Source organism: Cebus imitator, unplaced genomic scaffold, assembly GCF_001604975.1.
Source record: "Cebus imitator isolate Cc_AM_T3 unplaced genomic scaffold, Cebus_imitator-1.0 Scaffold540, whole genome shotgun sequence".
In the NCBI taxonomy this organism is placed as follows: Eukaryota; Metazoa; Chordata; class Mammalia; order Primates; family Cebidae; genus Cebus; species Cebus imitator.
In genome coordinates this window covers 1,075,136-1,087,981 of record NW_016107855.1, presented here as the reverse complement: position 1 = coordinate 1,087,981, position 12,846 = coordinate 1,075,136, and the positions used below count along the sequence as shown (strand labels likewise).

The 12,846-nt window shown below is 49.0% G+C and overlaps 1 protein-coding gene across 3 annotated transcripts in view; it reads left to right on the top strand.

Annotated features, from left to right (window-relative positions):
* The first annotated feature begins 2,746 nt into the window (after window positions 1–2,746).
* The window catches only part of LOC108293548 (endoplasmic reticulum protein SC65-like), a 36,748-nt gene continuing 26,648 nt past the window's right edge, over window positions 2,747–12,846 (top strand). Inside the window, exons 1-3 of one of the 3 annotated variants that reach the window (XM_037733619.1) lie at window positions 2,747–2,804; window positions 3,137–3,262; window positions 7,004–7,206. The gene's annotated coding sequence lies outside the window, so the exon portion shown is untranslated. Of the gene's footprint in view, window positions 2,805–2,826; window positions 3,263–7,003; window positions 7,207–10,512; window positions 10,679–12,846 lie in introns of those variants that run through there. The other 2 variants (XM_037733620.1, XM_037733621.1) reach the window with 2 other exon arrangements.

The following is a 12,846-nucleotide window of genomic DNA, read 5'->3' as shown; positions in this document are numbered from 1 at the left end:
CCACTCTTTCCCTAGGACCCGTACGAGATCAGCTCACTACTCAGATGTCACTGATGGCTCCTGGGAGTCTCAAGAACGATGCTTGAGTTCCCGTGCCCATACGCTCCCCTGCATTCTCCACAGGAGGCAGTGGTGGGACAGATGAGTCTCTGGGTCTCATGTGGGTGTGATATGTTTGCCCTTATCCTTTCTCCTGCCACCATGGGTCTAGATCGTCCTCCTCCCCCTCCACAGGGCTCTGATCAAATTCCAGCTCTTCCAGGAAGTCCTTTTACACATTCCTAAGGTCCTCTATGTTAGTAACATACCTTTTAGCACAGCTGTTCTCCAGATGTTTGAACTTCATGGGAGTAAGTTCTTTGAGAAGAAAGAACCACCACCTCTCCGACACCACCTGGGAAGGTCTGAGCTCACAGCAGATGCCAGGGAAACAGTTGCTAAGGTATTTGGTTCATCTCCTATTACACACACACACCCAGCCACAGGGCCTGAGCATTTGCTCTGGCCCCATCTTCATGTGGCTGAGGCCAGTCTGGCATCGGCTTGAATGTCACCTCAGAGATGACTCCTTAACAACTATATCTTAAGTAGACCCTATCACGTTGCCCATTTTTAGTCTCATTATAGCATTTGGATTGTCTACGTGGTTGCTTTTGTCCATATTCCACTTCCTCCTCCCTGCTTAGACAATAAGCTTGCAAACACCAGAACCCATCTCTTAGACTCATCCTCATAACCTTAGTACCTATTCCTGTGTCTGGCATGTGGTAAGTGCTCATTTTTGGTTAAATTAAAAAAGGAACAAAGTATACATTCTCACGCAGTAATCTGAGAAGTTACTGTTTGACAGATGAGGAAACTGGGGTCCAGAAAAGGGAAGTGATTTGCCCCAGGTCACTCAGAGAAGCAGCATCAGAGTTGGGACCAGAATCCAGGTTCATCAGACTCCCAGTCAAGCAGTAGCTTCATCCCACCATGATCGCTCTTGGTCCTAACTAATCCCTACCTCCCAGCTCCCTGCTCCAACGCTCTCCACCACACACACACAGCCTCCATTACCTGCTGCTTACCTTCTGCTCTGGATATCTCCAACCAAAGTCCATAGCAATCCCTGGCTCACCCAGAACTCTGCAGGTCACGTTCAAGTTTTCTCCTAGTTGGACTGATGTTGTTGAAGGTTGGTTGGCAGGTTTGGGGGAGGAAGATGGCTCTGGCACGGTTAAGAGGATAGAGAAGTTAGAGACAAACATGTCGACTTGATTGTTCAAATTGTTGAATTGATGGCAGGTAGAGGGATGGAGAGATGGGTGAATGGAATGCGTGGGTAGAATGGATAGAGGGTGAATGGTTGAGGTGGTTAAATTGATAGAGGGTGTGTAGATGTATGAATGGGTGTAACAAATTAATGGAGTATGGGTGGATGATGGAATGATTGAGTGATGGAGGATATATACATGGAATAGTTTGACTTGATTGTGAATAGGTCAGTGGATAGAAAGGCTGAGCTGGTGCTGGCTGGCTCCATGGCTGATCGGCTGGCTGGAGAACATGGTTGACTACATGGAGTATTATTGAAAGCTGATGTTGTTTAGTGCTCTGTAATCCACAGAGCTGAAACTGGAGGTTCCTGAAAAAGGTATCTCTCCCCATTTCCTCCCCTTCCCTGCCCACCCAGAGCCCTAGACCCATGCATAATTGATGTTGACCAGCATGTACTTGGTAGAGATTTGCCTCATGCCGCCTAGGCTGGCCAAGCAGAAGAGGGAGCCAGCCAAGGGGCCCTGGGGCCTGTGGATGGTGAATCCCTTCTTCACATCAAAGGAGATGTCTGTCTCATCCACTGGGACTTCCTCAGCAGGGAACTCCCAGAGCATTGTCACCTGGGCCAGGGGGTTGGTCACTTGGCAGGGAAGTAGGGCTGGATGATGAGTGCACAGCTATACCACCTCACAGTAGTTCTCTGTAGGAATAAAAAGCTCCTCAGGGTCTGGGAATGAGGGAGAAAGATTTGTTGCTTCCCAGTGGTTCTACCACCACCCAGGAGCATGAGGTCTTTACTGGGGACCCGAAACCTCACTTTCTCTTCCCATCCCCATTCTCTATGCTCCTTCCTCTCTTGTAAGGAAGGGGTCCTAGACTGAGGATGCTAAAGACAAGCCTCCTAGTTCTAGCTCTGTCATTAGTTTACTGTGTGCATTAAAGAAATCTTTTCCTTTCACCACATGCAATCATGCACCATGCAAGGATTCAGACTGCTTGGTTTTCAAGAGCCCTTCAATGCAAAAAATGTAAAAAAGTTTGTAGGAAATACTGAACTTGAAGTCAAGGTTTGATTCCCAGTCCTACTAACCGCTAGCTGTAGGACCTTGGTTCTTCTCAAATGTCAGTTGGGAGCAATAATCCCACCTGGCCTACTTTGTAGAACTGATAAGGAGCAAATGAGATGTTGGCTATTAGCATGAGGCCCATAAGAAATAAACATTTATCAAACTCTATCAGGGGGCTTTTTATTTTATTTTTTTGAGAAAGAGTCTCTCTCTGTCACCCAGGCTGGAGTGCAGTGGTGCCATCTTGGCTCACTGCAACCTCTGCCTCCCAGATTCAAGCAATTCTTCTGCCTCAGCCTCCTGAGTAGCTGGGATTACAGGCACTTGCCACCATGCCAGGCTAATTTTTTGTATTTTTAGTAGAGACGGGTTTCGCCATGGAAGCCAGGATGGTCTCGATCTCCTGACCTTCTGATCAGCCCGCCTCAGCATCCCAAAGTGCTGCAGTAACAGACGTGAGCCACCATGCCTGGTCAGGTAATTTTTTTTTAAGTGTTAACAGTTACATGCAGTAGTTATTTTAATTATTCTGGCAAATGATACTGCTTTTCTGTTTGTGGTAGGATATAATAATTTTCCTTTAGTAAGTTTATTTCTGTGAGGAAGTGAGCTGAGTTACAGAGAAGTAGTAAATAGTCCTCAGCACAGGTGGTTCATGGGCCTGCCCAGACTCCCGGGGTGGGACCTGGTGGGGAGGTGCGGTCGGTGCAGGTGATGTGACTCGGTGTGATGACACCAGGTCGCCTTCACCAAGTCCCCAGTGAAGGATTATTGTTAAAGTGCAGCAGACTGATTTTCCTTTCATTTAGAACAAGACAGCATGGACTTAAAAGTGGAGTCTGAGACACACTTTGGCATTGCCCACACTCGCTGGGCCACCCACGGGGTCCCCAGTGCTGTCAACAGCCACCCCCAGCGCTCGGACAAAGGCAATGGTACGTGGCATGCTTCCCCATCCCCATGGTTTCACTTCACCCTGAGCTGTGTCAGGGCCAATTCCTGCCAGAGCAGATTCCACGGCCACCTGTAACTGACTTCTCAGCCTGCTTCATTTTTCCAAGAGAATGCAGATGTCCCATATCCCAGAGCTCTGCTGGTGGCCTCAGGATGCAGGCAACCTGGTCCCAGGGTGGTGCTGGCCTCCTGAGAATGCACAGGAAAATGATGGCACTTAAAACCAGGAGAGCTGCTGGCTCCTTGGAACCCAGCCCATGAGTGGGTTGAGGCCACATGACGGACTGAGGGTCCTGGGCACTGTTCCCCCACAAGAGATGGAAATGTTCCCCAAGGCTGTGCCCTTCTGGGAAGGATGGGTTCTGTCCTCATGCAGCTAAACCCACCTCTTCCCCGCAGAATGGTCTAGGTGAGGGCAGCGGCTGTATTGGTCTTGGATGGTGTCGGAAGCACCATGAGCCCCAGCAGGAGACCTCAGCAGCCAGGGGCTTAGGGTTTGGAGAAGTAGGGGCTGCAGTAAAATTAAAAGTTAAAAATTAAAATTAAAAGTTGACTAGCTTTTAATCAACCTTTGGCCACTGCATCAGATGCTCCTGTTGGTGCATTAGAACTGTACTGTGAACCCCTTGTCACTATCACATTTAAATACCAGGTCAGCAATGGATCAGGATAAAGTTTAAAAATAAACCCAGACAAATAAGACCAGCTTCTTTCTACAAAGTTGCCAAGGCAGTTCAGTGGAAAAGGTTAGTCCTGTCAATAAATCATGTCAATAAATGATGTTGGGGGCTGGGCACAGTGGCTCATGCCTATAACTCCAGCACTTTGGGAGGCTGAGGTGGGAGGATCACTGGAGGTCAGGAGTCTAAGACCAGTCTGGGAGACTCTGTCCTAAAAAAATGATGTTGGAGCAACTAGCTATTCCATATGCCAGAAAATGAAACTTGGCCAGGCACAGTGGCTCACACCTGTAATCCCAGCACTTTGGAAAGCCAAGGTGGGTGGATCACAAGGTCAGGAGTTCAAATCCAGCCTGACCAACATAGTGAAGCCCCATCTCTACTAAAAATACAAAAACAATTAGCCAGGTGTTGTGGCACAAGCCTATAGTCCCAGCATTCGGGAGGCTGAGGCAGAAGAATCGTTTGAGCCCAGGAGGCAGAGGTTGCAGTGAGCTGAGATCATGCCACTGCACTCCAGACTGGGCAACAGAGCAAGACGCTGTCTCAAAAAAAAAAAGAAAAAGAAAAAGAGAAAAGAGCGACACAATCCCACCGCACATCTGTTAGAACAGCTACGGTTTCTTTAATGGCAATACCAAATGTTGATGAGGACAGAGAACAAATGGATCTCTCATACATTATTGGTGGGAATGCAAAATGGTGCAACCACTTAGGAAAACAGTTTCTCAAAAAGCTGAACATCCTCTTACCATATGATCCAAATAGAAATGAAACTTATGTCTACACAAAAACCAGTACACATGTTTATAGCAGCTCTGCTCACTACTGCCAAATACTAGAAGCAGTCGCAATGTCCTGCGCTAGGTGATTGGATAAACAAACTGGTACATCTGTGCAGTGAAATACAGCTCAGCCGCAGAAAGGAATGAAAGGGAGAAAACAAAAGGAATGAACCGTTAATATACACAGAAACTTGGATTGATCTCAGACATTATTCTGAGAAAAATCCAGTCTCAAGGTTATATAAAGTATAATTACATTTATTATTACATTCTCAAAAAGCCAAAGCCATATTGTTGCAGAACAAATGAGTGGTTGCCAGGGGCTGAGGTGGGAGACTGTGTGACTCCAGAGGGGCAGCACTTGGGAGTTTGGGGAGTGGTGGAACTGTTCTGTATCCTAATTGTGGTGGAGCTGAAACTCCGCATGTTAAAACTCACCAGAGTTAATTTTACTGTGTGTTAATCTTAAAAAGAAGTTCAGCCAGCAAAAGTATGCAAAAGTCATCCTTTCCTTACAAGATTTGCTTCATTTGTGCCCTTGCTGGCGTTGCATCCAAGTTGCAGCACTTGGAGCAGGCAAGGCAGGGGGCGGAGGAGCGGAGCCACAAGCTGCAGCAGGAGCTCGGCGGGAGGATCGGCGCCCTGCAGCTGCAGCTCTCCCAGCTGCACGAGCAATGGTAGGGGCCTTGCAGCAAGCCTAGGCTGGGGCGTGGCTCAGGACGGACTGGGAAGAATTGGGGACAGGTAGTATCCTGCTTCAACATTTACCCCTGCAGGTTTAGTGTGTTATTCCTAGGGCGCTCCCTCCTCACAGGGCTCCTCACATGGTCCAGCTAGCCTCCAGGAGGTCTGGCCACTCTCAGACCATGGTCCCAGGTTGTAGCCTTTATCATCCTTGACCAGCCCTTTCCAAAATAACAACTTTGTCAGTGTCTAGCAGAAAGCCACCTTTCACCTAGCCTTTGCTGATGTAACCTTCATATAATGTTATGCACAGTTCATCTATAGATTTTTTTAACAGTCTCACTCTGTCATCCAGGCTGGAGTGCCAGTGGCGCAGTCTCTGTGCCTGCAACCTCTGCCTCCCAGGCTCAAACAATTATTGTGCCTCAGCCTCATGAGTAGCTAGGCCTACAGGTGCAAACTAACACACCCAGCTAATTTTTGTGTTTTTAGTAGCGACAAGCTTTTGCCATGTTGGCCAGGCTGGTCACAATCTTCTGGCCTCAAGTGATCCACCCATCTCGACCTCCAAAACTGCTGGGATTACAGGCATCAGCCACTGCCCGGCCTACAGATTTTTTGAGATAGTATAAATGCCAAGCTAAAAGCCTGATGTCGAGAGAAGAGATAGAGTCATCTTTATTCCCACAAAGACAAAGAAGACCCCAGGGGTTCCAGCAGTGCCCCCCGGGCCACTCAGCTGGTACAAGGGAGGAGTCAGGTTCAGACTGAGGCTCACTCCTGGCCTCCCTCCAGGGTCCTCCATTGTCAGCCTGGCCACAGGATATAGAATGCAGAATGAGGCTGGGCTCAGTGGCTCACACCTGTAATTCCAATACTTTGGAAGACCGAGGTGGGTCGATCAATCATGAGGTCAGGAGTTTGACACCAGCCTGGCCAACATGGTGAAACCCTGTCTCTACTAAAAATACAAAAAATTAGCCAGGTGTGGTGGTAGCTGACTATAATCCCAGCTCCTCGGGAGGCTGAAGCAGGAGAATTGCTTGAACCCAGGAGGCGGAGGTTGCAGTGAGCCGAGATCATTCCACTGTACTCCACACTCCAGCCTGGGCAACAGAGCACATCTCAAAAAAAAAAGAAAAGAAAGAAAAGAAAAAAGAAAGCAGAATGAAGTGGCCAGCGCAGTGGCTCATGCCTGTAATCCCCGTACCTTAGGTAGCCAGAGCAGGAGGATCACTTGAGCCCAGGAGGTTGAGGCTACAGTGAGCTGAGGCTGCGCCACTGCTCTCCAGCTGGGATGACAGAGCTACACCCTGTCTCAAAAAAAGAAAGAACGAATTTTGGACTTCCTTTCTTCAGATCTCTATATCAGGGAAGTGTTCCGCTTATGTGGTCCTAAGTGTTCTAGAGCTCTCTTTCTTCTCTCCTGCGTAAGTGACCAGTGCGTCCCTGCAGGCTTTTCTCTCCCTGGTTTCTGTTTGTTTTTTTTTTGTGGAAGGAAGACGGAAGACGGAAGCCTTGCCGAAGGGTTTAGATGCTCAAGTGGCAATTCAGAGAGTTCTCTGTTTCCTAGGTAGTGAATCGGGTTGTGGATCTTCCATGAAAATCTCCCACTGGGACTAACTCAAGTTCATTTTGGGAAAACAGCTCAAGCCTAGAGAAAGAATTGAAATCAGAAAAAAAGCAAAGACAAGCTCTTTAGCACGAATTACAGCACGAGAAAGACACTTCCTCTCTACTCAGAACAGAGCTACAACAATGGAAGGATTGCAAAAGGTGAGGTGGGCCAGCCTGGGAGAGGAGAGCTTCTGGCAGCCCCAGAAGCCCCTACCGTGCTCCTGGCAGGCTCCTCTCCCTGCCCCCTTTGTGTGGGAGTCAGGCAGCTCCAGGGTGCAGGGAGGCTGGTCCTCGCCCAGGGAGTTCCTGTTTTAGGAGCTTAAGGCAAAGACAAAGTATAAGCCACTAAGCCTGCTGGCCAGCTCAGGTAAAGGTGAGTGCCATGAAGACAATAAAGCAGAACAGTGTCCTCGCTCGCCTGTGTGCAGGGGTCTGGGGAGGGAGTGGTTGGTGCGCAAAGGCCCCAGTGAGTGATGCCCTGCAAAGTATCTCTGGGGCAGAGACTGCAGGAGCAGACAGGAGTGTGAGGAGAAAAGGGGAGGCCTCAGGCGGCAGGCAGGAGGGAGCCCTTCACAGGCCTTGTGAGCCTGGGGAGGAACGTGAGTTTTATTCTGAGCACGATGGGAAGCTGCTGGAGGGACAGGATCCATTTCATTCACGGACAGTCATTGGCTACTGCGTGGAGAGTGGGTGGTAGGCTTGCAGGAGAGGAAGCTGGGAGGAACCAGTAAACATCTTCGACCACGTGCCAGTCCTCACCTCAGCCACTCTGCCCAAGGTCAGGTCATCCCTGGGAAGCAGATTGACACTGCCCTCCACTTCCTCAACATCACCTCAGTCCCCTGGAACACCCTCTCACTTAGAGGCATGGCCTGGATGCTGTGGGCTTCAGAGGGCGAGAGAAGTAGGGTCCAGCAGGCCTTCACCGTCTGGCTGTGGAGTTGGACCTCCCAGGAAACTCCGAGGCAGTGTGAAACATTTGCCCTAATGTAAAATCATCGGCTGTCTTCCCAGAGGGGAGGAGGCTCTGTGATCCTGGACAGAGCTGACTGCAGCCCAGGGCGCTATGGGGGGCTCCTCCCTTGTGGGGATGGGCTGCCCTCTTCTCAGGCCCCGCACTGCTGAGTGCTGCAGCACAACTGAGCCCAAACTGGGCTTCTCTCAGCACCTTCCCAGGAGGGGCCTTCAGGGCTGGGGTGACTTCTGGACCTGGATTTTGTTGCATTGAACACGGTAATGGACACCAATGCACGAGTCAAGTGAGTCAGGAAAGGCCCTTTTGATTTCTAGTGGAAAGTGCCTGGAGTTGTTGGGGAAGGGAGAGCTTCCACAAGAGCCAGGTTAGGCTTGGAGAGTGGAAGGGAGGAAATGGAGGGCAGAAGAGGACCTTTAGAAAGTTCTGCCTCATCCCGGGGCATACCTCCTTTATTCTGCTTCAAAATGCTTCAGTCAAAAGCTTCGAATTACACAATTACAGCCTGCCCCAACGACAGGAACAAAACAATGTGTAATATCCCCAGTGAAGCCCCAGCATGCCTCATGAGTGTGTGCACAGAAGCAGAAGCTGCGGCACAGGGTGAGCAGGGAGCCGCCCCCTGCTCAGGCCGAAGCTCCACCGTCGCTCTCCATGGTCCCAGAAACCCTAGTTACTTTCTGAGTTTCCGTCCTGGCCTTACCAGCCCGGCTCAAGGTGCCCTGACCCCAGGTGTCAGTGCCATTGTCCCTGGGGAGCTGCTTCCCTGCAGGGCTCCTCACATGGTCCAGCCAGCCTCCGGGGGTTGGACCATAAAATGAGGCCCAGGTCACTGTCTACATCACCCTTGACAAGTGCTTTCCAAAAAGGCAGCTTTTTGAGAGTTGAACAGAAAACCACCTTTCAAACTAGTCTCTGCTGATGAAAGCTTCGTATAATTTTGTGTATGGTTTCTCTATAGATTTTTTGAGATGTTGAACTGTTTTATAAACAGTTTTAAAAAGAAGCTCAAATAGGTGAAGCCTCATTTGTCCTGTGAGGGTAACTTTTTTTTTTTTTGAAATGGAGTCTTGTTCTGTTGTCCAGGCTGGAGTGCAATGGCACAATCTCAGCTCACTGCAAGCTTTACCTCCCCAATTCAAGCAATTCCTGTGCTGCAGCCTCCCAAGTAGCTGGGATTACAGGCATGTGCCACCATGCCCTGCTAATTTTTGTATTTTTAGTAGAGGAGGAATTTCACCATGTTGGCCAGACTGGTCTGGAATGCCTGACCTCAGGTGATCCACCCACCTCGACCTCCCACAGTGCTAGAATTACAGGCATGAGCCACCATTCCCAGCCAAGGGTAGCTTCTTTATTTTATTTTTTTATTTTTTTTGAGATGGAATCTCACACTGTTGCCCAGGCTGGAGTGCAGTGGCATGATCTCAGCTCACCATAATCTCTGCCTACCAGGTTCCAGCGATTCTCCTGCCTCAGCCTCGCAAGTAGCTGGAATTACTGGCATATGCCACCATGCCCAGCTAATTTTTTTGCATTTTTAGTAGAAACTGGGTTTCACCATATTGGCCAGGCTGGTCTTGAACTCCTGACCTCACGTGATCCACCCTCCTCAGCCTCCCAAAGTGCTGGGATTACAGCCTTGAGCCACTCCCAGCTCTGAGGGTAACTATTTTTAATGTGGCTGATGAATGTAGCTATCCTGTCCCATGTCTCTGTCCCAGCGGCAGCATTCTGGAGTGCTTCCCTTCCAGCTGCCCAGTGTCAAGAGTAAGCTGGCAAGAAATAATCTTGAAGGACATTAATACAGCACTGCATTTTGCTCTTTTCTTGTTTGTTTTGTTTTGTTCTGTTCTGTTTTTGAGATGGAGTCTTGCTCTGTTGCCCAGGCTGAAGTGCAGTAGCAGGATCTTGGCTCACTCCAACCTCCACCTCCCAGGTTCAAGCGATTCTCTTGCCTCAGCCTCCCAAGTAGCTGGAATTACAGGTGTCCGCCATCACTGTCAGCTAATTTGTTTTTGTAGAGACAGGGTTTCACCCTGTTGTCCAGGTTGGCCTCGAACTCCTGACCTTAGGTGATCTGCCCACCTCGGCCTCCCAAAGTGCTGGGAGTACAGGCTATGAGCCACTGTGCCCAGCTGCCTTTTGCTCTTGAAAAACGTTCTGATCTGCTTGTTGCTCTGGTTGCTAAATCTTTAAAAAAATAAATGCCAGGTGCAGCATCTCATGCCTGTAATCCCAGCACTTTGGGAGGCCGAGGCAGGTGGATCACAAGGTCAGGAGATCGAGATCATCCTGGCAAACATGGTGAAAACCCTGCCTCTACTAAAAATAACAAAAAAATAGCTGGGCATGGTGGCACATGCCTGTAGTCCTAGCTACTCTGGAGGCTGAGCCAGGAGAATTGCTTGAACCCAGGAGGCGGAGACTGCAGTGAGCCAAGATCACACCACTGCACTACCAGCCTGGGCAACAATGCATGACTCCATCTCAAAAAAAAAACAAAAAAAAAATTATTTGTAATCCCCTGTCCAGCAGCATCTGGTTGGTTTGTTCATTTTAGGAGTTGTGGGAGCTTCAGGATGAGAAGGCAGAACTGCAGAAGATCTGCGAGGAGCAGGAACAAGCCCTTCGGGAAATGGGCCTGCACCTCAGCCAGTAAGAACCTCACTCCCCTCGTCGCCACTGCAGGCACGCCAGTTTACCCACCACATCCCTCAGGCCCCAAACCTACCTCCTTTTTGGCAAAAGGAGGGTGGGCTGTTTGGGAGCCCTATCCGCTGTTCACCAATGAGCTTTCAGCAAGCTAAGCCTCAGAGTGACCCAGCACTGATTTCTGCTAACCACATGGGGATGTTAGTCAGCTCTTAGTTAATTCATTGAGCACATCCATTCCTAGTGATCAGGACACTCCTATTCCTTAGCTTCATATCCAGAGCCTTAGGGAACAGATAGGCAATGAGAGGGTTGCTTGGTCAGCCAACAGTCAGGCCAGAGAGAGCATGGCTGGTTTGAGAATGGAAGCCTGGCATCGTGGTGGTGTGCTCACTGGCCTTGCGCAGCACAGCCCCCTTCCTTTCTGGGAACTGGCCATTGCATCTGCCAGAGTCCGTCTGTCTGCTGCTGGTGCTGGTAGTTCTGCTCCCTTCTGACTTGACAGCTCTCCTCCCTGATGTCCCAGTCTGGACACATTGCTATGGATACCTGGGCCTTGGGGTAGATCACACTGCAGATGGTGGAACATGTCCATTTGTGTGATGATTGCATTTTCAACAGAATGGGTGGCTTTTTTTCCTCAAATCAGGACTCATGGTTATAAGTAACAGAAATCCAACTCAAAGTGGCTTAAGCAAAAGAAACCATCAGGAATCAGTCTCTGTCTCCTGTCTACCTCTGCTGTCCCTGTCTACCTTACAGGTGGGTCTGGACCCTGCAGGGGCAAAACAACACCCAGCAGGGCCATGTATCACAGGAGCAAAGTCTCCCTTTCTGCATTGCTCCCAAGATCACCCGAGGTTGACTCTCTGCTCCCCTGAGTACCTGTGTCTGACGTAAGCACCGTGACCAAGGAGATGAGCTCATGACCTCAGCACAGCCTGGGCTCAGGTCCAGCACTGCATACATGTGACCAGAAAAGGTCCACACATGGAGACCAAAATGAGAATCAACCTGAAACACACTAGTGTATAGATGTGTGCAGCCTTAGAATTTTTCTCGCAGTTTAGAAATTTGGAGAGTCTCGTACTATTAAGAAATTACAGGCTCACACCTGCAATCCCAGGACTTTGGGAGGCCAAGGCGGGCAGATTACAAGGTCAGGAGCTTGAGACCAGTCTGGCCACCATGGCGAAACCCCATCTCTACTAAAAATACAAAAATTAGTTGGGTGTGGTGGTTCACACCTGTAACCCCAGCTACTTGGGAGACTAAGGCAGAGAATTGCTTGAACCTGGGAGGCAGAGGTTGCAGTGAGCCAAGATTGCACCACTGCACTCCAGCCTGGGTGACACAGTGAGACTGTCTCAAAATAGAAAAAGAGAAGGAGAGAAGGGGAGAAGGAGGAAAAGAGGGAAAGAGGGAAGGAAGGAAGGAAGGAAGGAGGGAAGGAAGGGAAAGAAAGAAAAAAAAAAGAAAGAGAGAAAGAGAAAGAAAGAAGGAAAGAAAGAGAGAAAGAAAGAAGGAAAGAAAGAGAAAAAGAAAGACAGAAAGAAAGAAAAAAGAAAGAAAGAGAAAAAGAAAGAAAGAAAAAGAGGAAAGAAGGAAAGAAAGAAAGGAAGAAAGGAAGGAAGGAAGAAAGGAAAGAAAGGAAGAAAGAAAAAGAAAGAAAGAAAGAAAGAAAGAAAAAAAAGAAAGAGAGAGAAAGAAAATAAGCCAGGCATGGCGGCTCATGCCTGTAATCCCAGCACTTTGGGAAGTTGAGGCAGGAGGATCACTTGAGCCCAGGAGTTCAAGACTAGCCTGGCCAACATGGTGAAACCACAACTCTACAAAAAATACAAAAATTAGCCAGGTGTGGTGATGTGCTCCCGTAGTCCCAGTTTCTCAGGAGGATGAGACAGAAGGATTGCTTTAGCTTGGCAAGTTGAGGTTACAATGAGCCATGATTGTGCCACTGCATTCCTTCTGGGTAACAGTAAGACCCTGTCACCAAAATAAATAAATAAATAAACTAAACCATGATTCCCACAAGGCTTAGAAATGTACCAGCTTGGCCGGGTGCAGTGGCTCAAGCCTTTAATCCCAGCACTTTGGGAGGCCAAGGAGGACAGATGACCTGAGGTCAGGAGTTCAAAACCAGCCTGCCTAACGTGAAATCTCATCTCTAC